At 35.7% G+C, this 18681-nt stretch overlaps 1 protein-coding gene across 6 annotated transcripts in view; it reads right to left on the bottom strand.

Annotated features, from left to right (window-relative positions):
• Akt3 (AKT serine/threonine kinase 3) overlaps positions 1-18681 on the bottom strand; it is a 252692-nt gene that overhangs the window by 207226 nt on the left and 26785 nt on the right. The window contains exons 2-3 of one of the 6 annotated variants that reach the window (XM_063237554.1): positions 1638-1693; positions 778-926 (exon numbers count right to left, since the gene is read on the bottom strand). The exons of the other annotated variants lie outside the window; for them this stretch is intronic. The gene's annotated coding sequence lies outside the window, so the exon portion shown is untranslated. The remainder of the gene's footprint in view (positions 1-777; positions 927-1637; positions 1694-18681) is intronic. 6 annotated transcript variants of the gene reach the window in all.

Here is an 18681-nt window from a genome sequence, read left to right on the forward strand (position 1 = left end):
CAATATTTAAGGCTCATATCAATATGACTGCATTGAACAGAGCTCAGTCAAGTAGTAAACAATAATTACTTTATCCTGCATAACAGTTTGTTTTCCTTAGAATATAAGATTTCTCATTTACTTAGTTTTCTACATACTTATCCCCATGTGCTTACCTAGCACACATTTATCCCTCATTCATACCTACTCTGGTCTGAGGAAATACTTCTGAATATATTTATTCTCATCAGGTTTCTACCCATGTCACCTGGTCAGAACTGAGGACCTGGGGCCAACTGCACTGCTACTACCCTGCGCATTCCCCTCATCCCTTCCCTGGGTCTGAACGCTCCTCCTTTCTCAAAGCTACCTCTTCCTTGATACATTTCCTGGTTCTGGCAGACTACATTCTTCAGTTCCTAAGCATTGTTTGTGAGAGATGAAATTTTTTGAGGCCTTATGTCTCTAAAACTATTTTTACTCTCAAATTTGATTGGATAATTTTTATTTAGAATGTTGAAGGCACTGCTATTCCACTGCTTCCTATTTCCACTGTTGTTGAGAAGTCTGAAGTCATTACGTGTGAATCTTGTTCTTTATATTCTATTCTACCTCCTGGGGAATTTTCCATTTTTTCTACCAATCTCCAAAAATATTGTTCAATCTTTGTTCTAAAATATATTTATAAAATATTTGGCAAGAATAATATAGTTTAGTATAACTTAGTGTTAATCTACTTTCCATCACTATAACAAGATATCTGGCATAATTTAAGAGGAAAGACTTATTTTGGCTCACAGTTTAGAGGTGTCAGTCCATGGTCAGCTGTTTCCATTTCTTTCAGGCCTGTGGTGATGCAGAAACATGTTGACAGAGATGGTAGAGGAAAGCTGTTCGCCTTGTGGCAGCCAGGAAGCAGAGAAAAAGGAAAAGAGCTAGAGAAGAGGCTGCAAACCAGAAATATTCCCCATGTTAGACTCCTAAAATCCACACTCTTCAACTAAGCCCGATCTCCTAAATTTTCATTATCTCCAATAATTATGATCAATGGATTAACCCTCTAATAAAGTTAGGGCCCTGAAGGCCCAACTCATCTTCCAAAAGCCCCACTTCTGAGTGCATAAAACTTTTGAGAGACATTTTAGAACTTTTTTTTTTAATACCGGGGATCACAGGGCGAGGTGGCTCACGCCTGTAATCCCAACACTTGGGAGGCTGAGGTGGGTGGATTGTTGTGAGTTTGAGACCAGCCTGGGCTACAAAGTGAGCTCAAGGCCATCCTGAACTGCATAGACCCAGTCTCAAAAAAGACAAAAAAAAAAAAAAAAAAAAAAAAAAAAACCCAGGGATCGAACTCATGACTGCACACTTGCAAAGTAGGCACTTATACCACTGAGCTAAAATCCCCGGCCGACATTTTAGATCTCAACCATAACAAATTTATAAATTCTGGTATAGACAGACCTCTTAATATTTTTTATCATATAATATTAAAGAATAGAAAACAAGACACAGGAAACTCCTTAAACCAGACATATTTAAATTTGTTTTACAACTAGTTTTAATAGACATCTTGGTAAAGATAAAAAGATTTGTCACTGAGAAAGATGATGACAGCTAAAATTTACTAAGTAATTACTACATGTCAAGTATTTTACCTGTGTTATTAATTCTCACAGATGACAAGATCTGTAATGTGTCCAGGATCATATCTCTGGGAAAGTAATATAGCCAGAATTAGAATTAAGGCTTGTCTGATTTCAAGAGTAAACCCTTTTAAGCACTCTGATAAAGTGCCATGTGTTCACAAAAACCTGTCCCCGGGCACGTGTTACCCAGTCTCCCTTCTAGTCAAACATGACCTTTTAATTAAGTTCTGGCTGATATATGGGAAACAAGGAGTGCCACTTTAAAGCCTGTCCCATTAAAATATCTCCTCCAAGTAATCTAGTATTTGTTTTTTTGGTTACTGAAAACAGTGATGAGCCTACCAATCAAGAATAAGAGTTTTGGACTTCGCTGAGCAAAAAACTTAAATTATAAAATCCATTGATATTTGAAGGTTACAACAGTCAACCTCAACACCATATCACCTCAATAAACATAAAAGGCTGGGGTACATAAGTCAGGCATATTAACTATCATGACCTATGATCAGTATCAAGAGAGTGATACAAAGTTATATTTATAAAACAAAAAAAGCTATTTGCTCAGAGAAAAACTTTAAGATAGGCTGAATTAGAGTTCCATCTCTCATTTATTAATCTCTTTTCAATTTACTAATTCATTCTAAACCTAAGGATCCATCTTACCTTTAAAGGATTAAGAAGCAGACAGATTCTGCAGCAAATACTGGAGTTTTGAAATAGCAATTACAGGCACAAGTTACATAAGAACATTAGATTAGTTCAATGTTTCTGAAACATGTTCCACAACATGATAACCATGCTGTTCTTAAACACACTACTGCTATTATATCTCTATCCTCATTCCCCTCAGACCCTAACTCACAAGTTTTATAAGGAGAAAAAAAGCATGATATAATCACTTTTTGGAATTTCATAATGTAAGCTTTTCAGAATCCTAAATTAATGAAAACTGAGTATTAACAAAACTTGGAGTTTTATTTCCCAAACTTAATCAAAGACAGTGATCTATTTTTGAAGCCTACCTATTAATAATATACACTTTAGGAAAGAGTATACAATCAGTAAGTTACATAAGGGAAAGGAAAATTTCTTATTACTCTTTGTAAACATATATGATGAACACTTATGCAGGGCTATATCAATACTAGCTATCACATATTTTGGTCACATTCTAAAAGCTATCTCAAAATACCAAACACAATTCTATTTATACTTTATAAATTAATCTCTACCACAAATTCATGTGTGTGTGTCTGTGTGTGTATGTTATTCCAACTCCATGGAATATATCAAACACTTGTTTGTATCCGAAATTACATTCTCCCACAAAATACAACATACCTGGAGACACATCCAACTTGTTATGCCTTTAAACAACAGTTACTAAAAGCAGAATATTAATTAAATGACTTTGTAAAAATGGTGAAGTATCACATAGCAATAAACTGTTACTTAACATGGGTATTATAGTATGAGCACTAGATCCAAAGTGTGTGCTTTCTGTTAATGACAAGAATTAAAATAAATTTTACGATAAGTAAATAGTGAAGAAATATCTTACCCTTCCTTCTTAACAATTTGCTTGACCCTAAATAAGAAGAGTCATTTATTCCAGTCCCCTTCCCTCAATAGGGACATGAGGAAGAAAAACATTCTGCCACTGGGTGGGGTCAAGAACAAACTGTGCCCCTGCAGGCTTCACTCAGAGGCTATGGGCCAAATGAATCAACATGTTTATCTGCTAACATAGCTGAGCTCATTTTAAAGTGGTTAGATAGTACTTGAAAGGAAACAAACAAGCAAACAAAAAAGGCATTAATAAAATTTGAAAAACAATTTTAGCAGATTTAGTCAAGGTGTTTATGAAAAGAAAATTAATGAAATAAAATTTCCATTGTGTTAAAATGTTGATTTTCACCTGAAGATTTAAGGAAACTCCGGCTCTAAAATATTTGATCTAAGGGTCAAGGATAGGTTGACTTCTTGGTTCTGCCAGCAGATTTTAAAAGTTGCTTCCTGTACTACGGAATGTTCACTGTTCTCACACAAACAATAATAAAAGTCATTTATTCAACCACCTCAATTAGTTTTTCCTTCCTTTTAAATTTACCATTTAGTAACAGCAAAGACTACAACTATAACCCTCACAAGCACTATGAGCTTTTATTTGTTGTTGTTGTTACATTTCTACTTCTTTATTATTTGTGAAGCAATACTGTTAACTCATTCACTTAAGAAAATATATTCTAAATATTAATTATGACCTAAGCATAAAAGAGAAATGTCAGCGAAGAGAGGCGCTCTCTGCCCTCTCAGACTCCTAAAAATATATGAGGCACAATCAAAAAATACACTGCAATAAAAGGCACTTTTCCCTTGCTTCAAACATACTTCTCCCATCATTCTTGGCACCTTCTGAGGCAGTTTTGGAAATCCTCTTTGTGTTTTTAGTCACACTGTGGTGGCTGCCTTTGAATCAATCCAAAATGTTTACCTTTCGTGGTCATTTGACTTTGGGGAAGAGCAGGAAGTCTCAAGGTGTAAGATCCAGTGAACAGGTGGATAAGCAAACAGCCTGATGCTTTCACAAGTCTGACTTTCTGTTAGGTGGCATTTGACAGCAGGCTATTTACTGAATTTTTTTTATTATACATTGTTAAGACACTCATGAAAGAGGACTTACAAAATTACTCCAGAAAGTGGAAAGAACAATGGGAAAAGTTGCATACACATCAAATAAATTCAAGTCTATCTGACTCCAAGAATTCATATAACCATTTTAGCACCCACAGCTTTTTCCCCCCTCCACAGAAAAACATACAAAGTGATTAGGTCTCCCTGAGAACTCACCAATGTTCAGTGCATAGCTGATAAAATGTCTCTTAAATTTTGCTCTTGGAATGTGAAAATTTATTAGTATTTCAAAAGCATCAAGTCTGAAACAACCACTATATAAAACTTGGAACATATTCCTAATTTACATATTGCTTGTAATTTCTAGTTTTCTTTTCAGTGTTCCTGTTAATGGCCCCCCAAAATAATTAGCTACCCTGCAAAATATCTCATACACAGTAACAAGGGTAAAATATATAAAAGAACAAGAAAACAAGAACCATATTTTAATAATCTGATTTTTCTAGTGGAAAAGAGCATACTGCTCAAAAATTTAGAACCACAGTCATCATTAAATAGATGCAGATTAATTTTTGACTGCACAACTACTCACTATATAGGATGTGTTGCTATTTTCCCAGCTTCACTGAGTTAGTTACCAATCATGCATGGGGTCTTGACTTTCAGTAAACTGTTCATTTGCTGTAATCTCTCATCTAGTTCTCATGAAACTCATTATTTCTGTTTGTATTCCCTAACTATAATTTTTAGTAGAGAAACAATGTTTTCTCACAAATATCAGAATGCTTTAATTTTTTTAATCCCTTAAGTATGTTTTTATCCTAGTACCATTTCATTTCATCCACATACCATTCCCTCCTCTACTTCTTCATTTCTGTATATGTTGACCTCTATTTTTACGCTTATGGTTTCCCTCAAATGCTCAACAGTCTTGTGCTATTAGTTCCTCTTTAAGAATAAGGCCCCAGCCAGGAATTTAGCTCAGTAGCTTAAGCGCCTGCCTGGCAAGCGCAAAGTAGTGAGTTTGATCCCCAGTACCAAAAAAAAAAAAAAAAAAAAAAAAAAAAAAAAAAAGAATAAGGCCCCGAAGAGAACTGAATAAGGCCAAACAACTGGTCAATTCCCTGGGGTCAATTCTCAATGGTGACCTCCAGGACCTTAAGGAGCCACCAGTCTTCCACAGCAGGTGGACAGGACCAACCTAACTGCAGAGTCCTGGAAGGAAGTAGGGCTAAGACAGCCCCAATTCAGATGCACACCTTCCTTGTTTTTCCTGTTTTAAACTAATCTACTAACTCCACTGCCTCTGGTTTTCAGGGCAAGTGAGAAAATAAAGGTGTAACCACTCTCTCATTTTTAGTCACAAGTCCTTATATAGCTCTTTTGAAAACTACCTCAGGATACTGAATATAAGGTCATCACAAGCCCTTAATATTTCTCAAAGGATGACCACAAAACTTCATCAAAATAAAAAAAAAAAAAAAAACTTCATCAAAATCTACTGGAATGCTCATCCTAAACAAGTGTGATGGGTGAGTTGCTTTGCTTTTGTTAAATGAGAATCAGAATGAGTCTGCCTAAAACTTTCTAATAAGCAGCTTCCCAGTGTACTTAAGAATAAAAGCCAATCTTTCCGAACCTAAAATAATAGTGCCTGTACGTGCCTACCTCTAATCTCATTTAATAGCTTTCTCTCCTGCCCACTAGCTTCCACTACGTCTCGGCTGTCCTGGCCTTCTGCTCATTCCTTGTCCACCATCCAGTATACTAGCATCAGAGACTCCACACTTGCTCTTTCCTCTACTTGTAACACTACACTTCTAGTTCTTTGCATTGCTCCTTTTCATTCTTCAGAACTCAGCTCAAAGGTGAACAAAATGCAGTGAATCCATACAATGAAATCATAATTCATCCTCAAAAAATTTGGAAATTCTGACACATACTACAGGATAGATGGACATTGAAGACATTATGTCACATGAAATAAGTCACAAAAAGACAAACAGACAATCCTTGTTTAACAACAGTTGTGCCACTAGGTTGTTAACTGAACTGGTCACTAAATGAGTAATTATGTTACAACATTTAGTACATTACATTAAGAACAAAGAAATGGTCAAAGTAAACTCCAACTTGATGACTTTGTCTAATTCTTATGCATAGTACTGTAATGCATAATGAAACATAATACTACAGTATTGTACTCTACAGTACAATCAGCAAAAAATTACAGTACCATATAATCAAAGTATACTGTGCAAAGAAAAGAGGTCTATAAATGAGATGCACGGAACTGTAGTGCCCCCAAAAATGGGTCATTAAGTCCAAGAACCAGCTCCTAAGTCTGAATAGTTTGCCTTGGTTGTTAAGTCCAAACAGTCATTAAACAGCTAAGTTTTGAAATGAGTATATTAAACATTATCAAAATAGTTCAATGAAAATTTTTTTTCTTTAGAACACATGTTCTCCAGTAATCTTTAAAATAAAATATAGGGTCTGGGATACAGTTTGGCAGCATATGTGCCTGCCTGGCAAGCACAATGTCCTGAGTTCAATTCCCAGTACCAAAATAAATAAATAAATAAATTTTTAAAAATAAATAAAATAAAATATAGCAACCACCAACAAGTCATCACATCAGCTGGGTTCAGGCAATGATGATCCCTTAGCACATCACAAGGCAGGGATGAAAATTACTCAGGATATCTTCTGATACAGCCATGATATAGGAAGTGTCCATCAATAATCATGGTTGCAAAAACAGATACAATGCTGATATGATCTTTAGCAAATCAATGAATTACCTAGTCCTATATTTCCTCACATGCCTTTTCCTGGCATCTTAGCAGCTTCCATGAATTCTTCAAGCTTACATAGATCATGCAGTTGTTATGCTGGAAACTGTGTTCTGAATATGCGACTTTCGCTCATTAAAATGAAGGAACTTCTGCAGGTAATTACAAGGGACCAAAGAAACTAAAATACTAATTATAAGATATTACAGAACCATGAAACTACTGCTTCACTATGTAAGTATTTGGAAATGCCAAATATCCTTGACACAAGACTGGCATTAATGAAGTCAATGCTGTCTGCTTCTGCAGTACACACCTAAGGGGACAGAAAGGCATATGAAGTATACAGCAAAGGAACTTACTAGCAGCAGCTTAAGAAAAAAGTTAAACACATAAAACAATCACAACAACAATAAAATAACAATAATAACTAACCCTTCAATTGTTTCCTGCGGTCAGAAGTGTCTGTAACCCTTGAGAAAATATGTGCACCTGTAGGATCCAAGACATTTCTACATATCAAAAAGATTCAAACGTAACATCACTTCCATATCCAAGAATTTATTTACCTCCAAATGAATCAATTTTATTATTACCTGAGGAACTGCTAGCTGTAAACATTCCTTAGAAGAATAAAAGAGGGCACTGATAAATTATTCTGGCCCTCCGACACAGCTGTTTTGCCTGTACCACATATGATCAACAGGTGATCAACATATGATCAACGCAAATCCTGCATCAAGGCAGGAAAACTATATATGAGGTTACCTGTTTTGCCACAATATCCAAATATGTCACTTATTTTTCTCCAGTATCAGACATTACCTATAGAAATAATACATATTTTGAAAACATTTGTCTCTCATGAATGTTGTATGTATTTGTACAACCAGCTTAAAATACAACCAGCTTCAGGAATTCCTCATTTCACAACCAAGTTCCTGGGACTAAGCTGTAACTGGTTGCTAAGGGAAGAATTACACAGAGTATGAACAAAGTGAACTCCAACTTGATGACTTTGTTTTTATTTGTGTAACTCTTACATGCAGTACTGTAATACATAATGGAACATGAAACTACAGTACAGTACTATAATCGTACAGTACAATCTGCAAAAATTACAGTGCTGTATAAACAAAGTATAATGTACAAAAAAAGACACTGGTGCTCTGTAACCAAGATGTACAGACCTGTACAAAAAAAGTCTTAAGTCTCAACAGCATGCCTCAATCTTAAGTCCAAACAGTAGTTCAACAGGCAAGTCACTAACAAGGTATTATAACTCTTCTTCATAAAGTATCCAGAATAGTCAAATTCAGAAAGAATGATGGTTTTGGAGGCCTAAGAAGAAATGGAGAACAAGGACTTATGTTTAATGAACAGAGTTTCAGTTTTACAAGATACAACAGAATGATTTACCCAATGACACTGAACAATGCACTTAAAATGGTTAAAATAGTTGTTATATACATTTTAGCACAAGTTTAAAATTTCTTTTTAAAAAGATTTTAAAAAAAGAAAAAAGAATCTCTTCAAAGACTCCTTTCAAGATTATTCCTCTTGGGGCTGGGGATTTAGCTCAGCAGCATAAGCGCCTGCCTTGCAAGCAGGCAGTCATGAGTTCAATCCCCGGTACTGATAAAAAGGAAAAAGACAAAAAAAAAAAAAAAGATTACTCCACTCAAATTTATCTCCTTCCTCTGCTAGGATCATATGTACCAGGGCTTTTTTTTTTTTTTTCCTTCATAGCACTTACCATTATACCAAAGTATCCTATTTAATTATCTGTTTATTATCTCTGTATTCCAATTACAGAGCAGGCACCTGGGACACTTGCTAATATTACCTACATAATAAAACTCAAACATTGGGTGGATAAATGAATTAACTAGCTTCCAGGTTGCTGTCCAAGTCTACTGTGAGAATCCTGCAATTCCTAGACACTGACTTATACAAATATAAAACTTGGTATTTATGACCCAAATAGCATTTCCTCCACCGGCCTAATAGTCAGCACAGTATTGAAAGGGTTTTGGCCCAGATGGGACACTGTAGCCAGGAAAAACCTCAGCCAGAACCAGGGGCTCCTGTCTCCCCCACCCCTAGAGATTTACCTGTAACTCTATCTCCCCCCACCCTTTGGAATCTGCCCCTGGCTCCAAACGTGTGCCAATGAAATACCTGTGCATCTCTAATGGCCCTAGGACACTACCCTAAGCTTAGGCTACTTATACCCCCCCCCCCCACGTGTCTGCTGGAGAGATCACTGGACTTCAGCGGCAGGGGATGTCAGTCATCTCTCTCTGTGTTCTCAAAATAAAGGCCTCTTTTGTTTTATACTTTACATCTTTTGGAAATAATCCCATCAAGTATGATGACCCTTACAACAGAAATTACGACAGAAGGCCTATTTGCTTTTGACTGGAAGGTAAAACAGTGGGAAACATATGCATAACGTTTCTAACATTTTCATCTAGGAACAGTGGATAATATGTTCCTTTGTTGTGGGAGACAACTCCAAGGACTCCCCTTGAATACAAAACAATTACTGCACCTCTGATTAATTATTTGGAGATTTATTTCATTATACTGATGTGTAGAGAGCTAGCTGTGGTATTTCCTTCTCTCTTCAACTGGCTTGAAATATTGCAAATAAAGCTAGCCGAGGTGCTGGTATGTAATCTCTAAAGCCAACAGACAGTCCTGTTTCCTCAAATAGTGTTCACCTATAAAGGATATGAGCACAGCAGGATGTTAGAGCTAATAGCTCCGGGGAGGTCAATGGGGTAGGAGCCAAGATAGAGGCAGGGCACAAGAGTTTGCATATCAAAAACCAAAGGGACAGCCTCCCAAATTCAGTTGCTACCTTAGATTATGTAAATTGATCCTTCTACAAATCTTTATCTCTGCAATTTACAGAGATGCCTTTCCCCCACCTGGCCAGACCTTAGATTATGTAAATTGATCCTTCTACAAATCTTTATCTCTGCAATTTACAGAGATGCTTTCTCCCTCCTGGCCAGCCAGCTCAAGTCACTCACGTAATTCCTGCCATCCTCTCTGTCCCTCATCCCTGAGCCACCCACCTTCTTCACAAGATAATAAATTCTGGGAGAGGCCTAGAATCAAAGCCTTTGTCTGCAGCTCCTTACGAGGATTGGATTTAGGACCCCTTGGCTGTCCTTAACTTGGAACATGTCTTGGTGTCTTTACTCTCGCCATGGGTTACATTGGTGGTGGCAGATTGGAATTAACTTGCTGGGATTCCAATAACATCTAAATGGGATTACAAATACAACTTTCTGGATTGTGAGGAAAACTAGGAAGAGGATTATAATACTTGGATGACTGAACTCATTATTTGGCATTACAATATTTTATCTTTAAGTGATTTAACATACAAGCTACTAGATGTTTTCCATATCATAAGGATGTTTAATGATCTATTTTATTACATAATTCAAGTGTTAGGTCAGAAAACAAAACAAACTTCTGTTTCTGGGCTTCACTTTACCTAATTTTCTACAAGATTTTCTTCAATTTATTTTCTCTCTCATCTTTCAATTTCACTTGGTCAGTTCTACAGCCATTTCTAAGGAGTAAAGAAAAGTGTTTATCACCCCATTCTAAAAATTATTCACATACTTTCATTGCACACTCAACCTCTAGTCCTCTATTTCCCTTCACTACATCAAACTTCTTAGAACACAGACTTTCTCATTTTTCATTTACTCCTCATCCAATTCCTTAGTAATATGATAGTAAATTCCTTAACACAGCAATTGTGTTCTCAGCACTCCTGTTACTCAGCGTACTTCCCCATCTGTTCTAACTTCTGCTTCTCCTTCCAGATGACTTAAATTTTGTTCTTTCTAAAAGGATGAATGAATGGAGGACCAAGAGACCCAGACAGGTCTGGGTATGAACCTGGCTGCAACACAAACCACATTTTTCTGAACTTGTTGCCTCAGGAACAGGCTCTTGAAAAGGCATATGTGAATAAGGGCAGGTACTATTGTCCTTCACCTTTAGATCTCTGAGCCTAATATTCTGGTATATGGTAGACAGTATCAATAAAAGTCTGCGTGGGGGTCAGAAGAAAAGAACAGGTCTTATTCATCTTTTTATTCCTAAGTACAAATCAAAAATAACAGAACCTCAACTAATGTTTGGAAAATTAATTTAATATACTGCACTATTACTACTACATAAGGTTGTTTTAATTTCACTGAACATTTGCATTTAAAATTCTGATACCCTGTGCACATAGTTTAAAGCTCTGGTTTTAAAAACCATACTGTTAACTGAAGTTGTAATTGCTGACTTATTAAACAAATTCAGTTTTATAAAGTATTAAGCAATGAAAAAATAATATACTTTAATATTCTGCAATTTCTAGATTGAGAAGGACAGGAAATGGGAAACAGGTAGGAAAGAAATGTGGTAAAGTTGGAGTAAATATGAAATGTGGCGGAAATAAAAAAGAATACTGAAAACTGGAGATAGGATAGTGAAATAGCTCCATAAATCTCCTTCATGACTTTTTGATCTAAGAAAAATTTGTCATAGATTTTTAAAGTTTCAAAAGCTTTTTATAAACTCTGATTTTTATTACTTAAGAGAAAACATCCCTAAATTTAAAAACAAAATCTACAAATATATGTTGCCTTAAAAAATGTTCTTTCCAGGGGCTGGGGATTTAGCTCAGGCGCATAAGCACCTACCTTGCAAGCAGGTGGTCGTGAGTTCAATCCCCAGTACCGGTAAAAAAAAAAAAAATGTTCTTTACAATATTTCAGTGGAAAACTATCTAGCTTTTTGGGTTTTCTGTTTTCTTTGGAGGGGGTTACTAGAAATTGAATCCAGGGGCTTTGCATTGAGCTACATTCCCAGTTCTTTTTATTATTCATTTTGATATAGGTCTCAGTACATCAGGTGCAATCCTCCTACCTCAATTCCCATGCACTGGTATAACAGGTCTTTACCATCATACCTCATCTTCCTTTAGCAACACGAGTATATTAGGTGCCATCTACCACATTGTTCAGAAAATCCCCTTAGCACTGTGTGGATTTTTCCTATTTCCCATGCTATTCCTGGTAACAGAACTGCTAAATTCCTGCCACTACAAAAAAAAAAAAAGGGTCTGCTTTACTCAAATTTCCAGTAATATTTTTATTTTTTACATTCCTTTAAGGCTCCACCCAAAGCCTCCCCAAACATTAAATGTCTACTTACAGTCAATTCAAGCTCTTCCAGTTTCACTACAAACCTATACCTACTTCTGAATTCCAAAGATAATCCTACATTTCTGTTACAGCAAAAGCAAAACCATTGAGCTCAAAACCTGTATTGTCTGTTGCTGCATAACAAATCACCCCAAAAGTTAGCACTTTAAACACAATGAACCTTTATCACATAGTTTCTGTGGACAGGAGTGGCTGAGCTGGATAGCTCTCGCATCTGCAGGCATTATTTTGACCTGGACCATAGTCCCCAAAAAGCCCTACTTGGGTTAGGTCTGCTTCCAAGAAGCCTTGCTTCCATGGCTGAGGCCTTTGGTTTGTAATTTGCACCAAGTGACAAAAGAAACTTAATGGCCACTCTATCTTTACATGGCTCAAGGTGTTGTTTCCCCAAGTTGTACATAAGATTGAATTACATTTTGAACCAGCACATCAACAACACATCTCTAGGGTTTTAAATCACAAAATTTAATTAACTGCAATTTTAGAGGTAATCTGCTGACATAAAACTTTGTGGTAATTATCAAAGGTGAAGAGCTCAGTCATCTACTAGACCCTAAACCAAAGATACAGGGTCTTATTCAACAACATAACATAGAAGAAAAAATACCTTATTTTTGACACTAACTTTACTGACTACCAGGGCTATGATTTATGTTCTGAATGAAACTATATAAGAGATTCAATAAAAATTAGAAATAAAAGATAAAAAGTATCTGAAATGTAGAATATACAAAAAGAAAAGAACTACTAAAATATACAAGCATAATTGAAAACAAGGCCTAATCTAAAAGCCACTCACAGAAAAAAAGTTTGCATCAAATAATCAGAAATTTGCATCAATAAAAAGATGACAAACTATAAGAATTCACTGAGAAAAAAGGAAAGACGAAAATTAAAAGGAGTTAAATGATAAGGAAGACAGGCAAATCCCCAAAGAAAACAAGGCCCTTTGCATGTGACAGATTAAAGGAAGCCATAAATTCACTGCCATTCTTTCCATTAAAAAGATGGACTCTTTTTCTACTTCTTGCATCTGGATTGGTGAATCCTGTGACTTCTTTGCCAAATAAGATCCAGAAAAACATTGTACCACCTCTAAAAGCAGTCTTTAGTAGAAGCAGCAGTTTCCCCTCTTACATGCCAAGTGCATACTCTACCAAGCACATACTGTAAAGTGGCCAGGCTGCCCTACTGGAGAAAGGCAATACGGAGAAGAATTGAGGCATTCTCAGATGCCCCTCAGCACCCAGGCCCCGAACAGGGAACAAACATTTTAGGACCTTCCAGTTCATTCCAGCCAAGTTCTAAGTGTGGCCCACAGTGACCTTAAGTGAGATCACTGCAGAATTAGAAGAAATAATAAATTATTGTTAAGTCACTGAATGCAGCAGCAAATGACTGACATAATTCGAGGCATATTCCTGTAATATGTAGGATGGAATACTTATATACCAAGTCCACCCTAGAAAATAGTATTTTAAGCTGCTTGAAGGCCCAGCTTATTTCAAATGCCTTGCTAAAAAGTAATAGCTTTTCCATTTCTATCATTTACTTACTTCAAAACATATTCTAAATTCTATCCATGGAGTAAGTCAGGCAGGAAGCCTAAATGCTACAGTTTAAAATATCTCCAAATTTTACTGACATCTACTTTAAAATATTTTACCTAGTTGTCTTTAAAATTCCAATTATGTAAGGGTATTCACATTCCTTGATTTACTTATTCAACAATGTTACCGAACTTACAACTCTTCAGATATTGAGAGATAAAGATAAAACAGAAAATATGCAACAGATAAAGAATCGAAATTAAAATTTCATCACTCCTCCAACTCTACAAAGAGTTGATCTCTACCTCGTCTGTATTTCCAAAGTACTTTTACAAATCTCTATTTGGTAGAAATAACAGAAATAGCAGCTAACATTTATGGAGCACTTATTTTGTACCTCGCTTAGTTCCAAGTCTTTTATACAACTTAACTGAGTTCAACCTCACAATAACCTCAAAGAGGCAAAGAAGCACTAACATCACCATTTTACAAGATAAGCAAACTGACTGACTCATTCGCAAGTCCTTTTTCCCCAAGATCCTAAGACTTCTTAAAAGCAGGTGACCTGCCTCCTTTTAATACCCTCAACTTTCTAGTACCTATTTCCTCTACAAGTAAATACAGAAATTAGTTTCTCCTTATCCCAGATCGGATATGCTCATTTATTATACAAAAACAATTTTCCACTTCTCAAAAAATGTAGAGCACTAAGTCCCTTTTGATATAAGAAAAAAAACTGGTTTTGCTAAAAAAAAAACTCTTAAGAAAAATGAAAAATTAACATAAAAATTCCTCAACTCATTGATAAGCATAACTTTGAAACTTTCATAAACAAGTCTCATTTGATAGTAACACATCTTATTCAGTACTATTTTAATGAAGTCCTTAAATATCACAATGATGACTACACAAATCAGGATTATATAGTTTTTTGAAGTTTATAACACAGTAGTAGGAAAATTAGGGATAATAAGCTCATTAAAGTATTTGATGTTAAGAAAGAAATCAAGTAAAAAAAAAAAAGAAGTAAACATAATACCTAATACTTCAATCTAGGTAATCTGAATACTGAGGACCTAATCAGTACTATTTGGGTTGGTATAACTCGAATCACAAACTATAATTCCTGTGACATTGTCACTGTAATTTCTCATTTAAGAACAAAAAAGAAAACTCTTACATAATTAACCTGATACACACTCTCACGATCAGATTGCTCGCTAGAAAATGAAATTTGGATTCTGCAAAGAGAATAAATCCAATCTGGGGACCATTTTACAAACTTTATCTCTAAATCACTGTCACTTCAGAATATCAAATCTTTTTCCAAGAAAGAAGCATAAACCTAGGACCAGACAAAATGACATTTTAGAATAATCTCCATAGTAATAAATTTTAGAAATTGCTTCCGTACCAAATTTTTAATCTGACCTCTAGAAAGAGCGCCACCTGTGCTAGAAATTAAAATGTGAACTGAAATACAAACATAGTTGTAATTACCAACAACTTTTTGTGGCAGACATCAATAGCTAGCAAACGTAACATAATTACCAAGCACTTTCACCTTTGCCATTCCCCACCACAGAAACTGAAAGGGAAACACTCACTTTCTCAGTTAGAGGCAGTTTGTAACCCAGCTCTGAACATGACATAAAAGGAAGACTGGCAGTGACCTTTTGAAAAAGCTTTGACTTTCCTGCTCTCAGGGACAGTGGCTAGCAACAGCCATAGCTCATCTTGAAGAGAGCTGTAATGCTTAATGCTACAGCCATCCTGAAACCCTGAAACAAACACCAAGTGAAAACTCAGCTGGGCATGGTGGCACTGTCAATAATGCCAGAATACCAGAGATTGCAAATGCAAACCCAATCTGGCTAAGTAACTGAAAAAGACCTTGTCTTTAAACAAACAAAATAAATTAGGGCTGGGGGGGGGGGGGCTCAACTCTAAAACTCAGTATTATAAAATCAGCAGACTTGAATCTGAGATGATTTGGTCCTGATCTACTTATTAAATAACCACCTACTTTTACCCTTAAGGGTAGCATACTGCTAGTTTTGGTTATTCTGAATCGAATGCTAGTCTTGTTAACACATTTCTAAACATGAATATTACCTGAAATTTCTTTTATGAAAAAAGTTCTAATGCTTATATAAAAATAGTGCGACAAAAGTAGGAAGTCCTAAACATGTTTTCTTAGTCATTTTAAAAAATAAAACAGTATTTTAAAAAATGAAACAAAAAGTCTTACTATTGGGAGATATGCACTTTTAATATTTGGTATAGTTCTGTATATGTACCAATAAAAAATTATGCTTTTATCCCTGTAAACTAGGATTAGATAGACTATATTACATCAATATTTACACAACTCAGTAGCATTTGAGAAAACATAAGGTTTTTTTTAATACAATATGTCTTCCACCACTCACACCAATGTACACATACATTCTCCATATCCCACTTCTCACAACTATTAATATTTTGACAGCATGCTTGTTTTCATGATTTATCAGCTTTAACCACATCAGTTCCCACTGTGAAAGTGAGAAATTAAGTTCCTTCTGACCAACACCAAATAGGTACCTGAAAAAAGCAGTAGGCTAAGGGATGTAGCTCAGTGGGTACACTGTGCTTGCCTAGCATACATGAGGCCCTGGGTTTGATTCCCAGAACTACAAGCCAAAAAAAGGAATTCTTAAAAAGACAAGTATTCTGTTTAACAGAAGAAAAGGAGTCTAAATATTAGTAAATTTCAAGTCTAGCAATATTCTGACAAATACAATAAGAGCTGCTGTTTATTAACTATTCAGTATATCCCTTGCACTGTACTAAATTAATCACACATTATGAGATCTTTGATTTTTGCAATCATATAAAACAGACCCTATCATTATCTCCATTTACATTTCCAGATGAGAAACTTAACCTGGGAGGTTGTGGTACACGCTTATAATCCCAACTGCTCAGGAGGGCAGTAAGTTTGACTTCGGCCAGGGGAAAATGATGAGACTCACTCAAAAAATTAAAAAAGAATGGAGCTACACCTCTGTGGTAGAGCGCCACTGGTTACAAGTCAGGGCAGGGGGTGGGGAGCACGGTTACAGATGAGAACTTACAGTATTTCACCCACAGTCACTAATACATGTCAAAGTCACAGCTAGAAGTTTATCTTCTTAACCACTGCACTAAAGAGATATATGAGTACTTAATTTTTTTAATCAGATGGACAAGAACTAATAACATTCCCTTGAGAGCAAGTTCTATCAAACTTCCTGTTTTCTTTTTTGAGTAAGACTAGCATGGACAAAGCTATAAGGTATATTCTTAAGTGAATATGGTGCCCTTTATGTAAACTGAGACAAAAAGAATTTATAAGTTTATACAAAGTATAAAAGTCTCACTTCTTTATTCTCCTTTCTTAAACCCTCCTAATTTCTTCAATTCCATTTTTTTCTTTTATTTTGTTTTATGGTACTTCACACTGAACCATATCCCCAGGCCACCTTCTTTATTCTGAAAGATCTCACTAAATCTCTGAGTTGCCTGGGCAAGGCCCTAATTTAGAGTGCCCCTCTCAGAGTACTAGAGTTACAGGCATATACCACCACATCCAATGAATTTTAGTCTCTTAACAAGAGGTAACTACTACTTACAGATTGGCAACTATTTTTCTAATTTTGAAATACTTAAAAGAAAATTCTGGTTTTATATTGGCATATCACAGTTGACCATGGTTATCTCTGAGAAAGAAAATGGAAATAAAGGAATTACATCATACTATATTTAAGGCTTGTAGTAACTGCTTGAACTTTTTACAAGGGGCTTTCATATTACTTAGATAATGCAAATTTTTAACAATAATAATAAAAACCACAAGTTAAGAGTTTGTATGATCTCAAAGGAAAAAGTTAGATATACTGATATTTAACAATTTAAAAATTTCATGTGATAAAAATACATTGTTATGTTAAAAGGTATATTCCAATTTGGAAAAACGTGAAATAATAAAATGATTAACTCTTCTTGACATCTGGGCTTTGAGCGTGCTGCTTGGTTCTCTGAAGACAGTATGGGACTATTATGTAACAATAACAGACATGGCATGCCATCACCATCACCATATTCTAGTGATTAGAAGAAAGTTATACATCCTACTTACTCTTTTGGGGTTTTTTTTTGTTTGTTTGTTTGTACCGAGGATCAAACTCACGACCTCAAACTTGCCAGGCAGGCATTTACACCGCTGAGCTAAATCCCCAGTCCTGTCCTACTTACTCCTAAGAAAGAGTTACACGGTGGCACGGGAATCACAAGGACCATTTCAGAATCTGCCACATCCACTGACAGTGTTAAACAATTCTTTCCTACCTCTCATCCTATTAACCCAGATTTGCTACTCTCTGTTTTACTCCAAAGTTTATCAGATGAGATATGATTCTGTGTTTCTGGGTATTGTTGACACAACAGAGAATAAATTTCGGAAGAAAAACAGTCTATAGGCAGAGTGTGGTGACACACACCTGTAATCCCAGCACTCTAGAGGCTGAGGCAGAAGGATCCGGAGAGTTTGAGGACAGCCTGGGCTATACACTGAGATCTTGTCTCCAAAAGAAAAGAAAAAAAAAAGGAAAAGAAAAATATCCTGAGTAAACAAAAAGCTCTTGCAAATAAAAACATCAAATTTATAAATTTTTTTTCACTTTTTTTTTTCTTTTTATCGGTACCAGGGATCGAACTCACGACCGCCTGCTTGCAAGGAAGGTGCTTATGCCGCTGAGCTAAATCCCCAACCCCTCAAATTTATAAATTTGACTAAAGGTAA

The sequence above is a fragment of the Cavia porcellus genome, unplaced genomic scaffold, assembly GCF_034190915.1.
Source record: "Cavia porcellus strain 051 isolate PalLab524CR breed Dunkin Hartley unplaced genomic scaffold, mCavPor4.1 scaffold_26, whole genome shotgun sequence".
Lineage (NCBI taxonomy): Eukaryota > Metazoa > Chordata > Mammalia > Rodentia > Caviidae > Cavia > Cavia porcellus.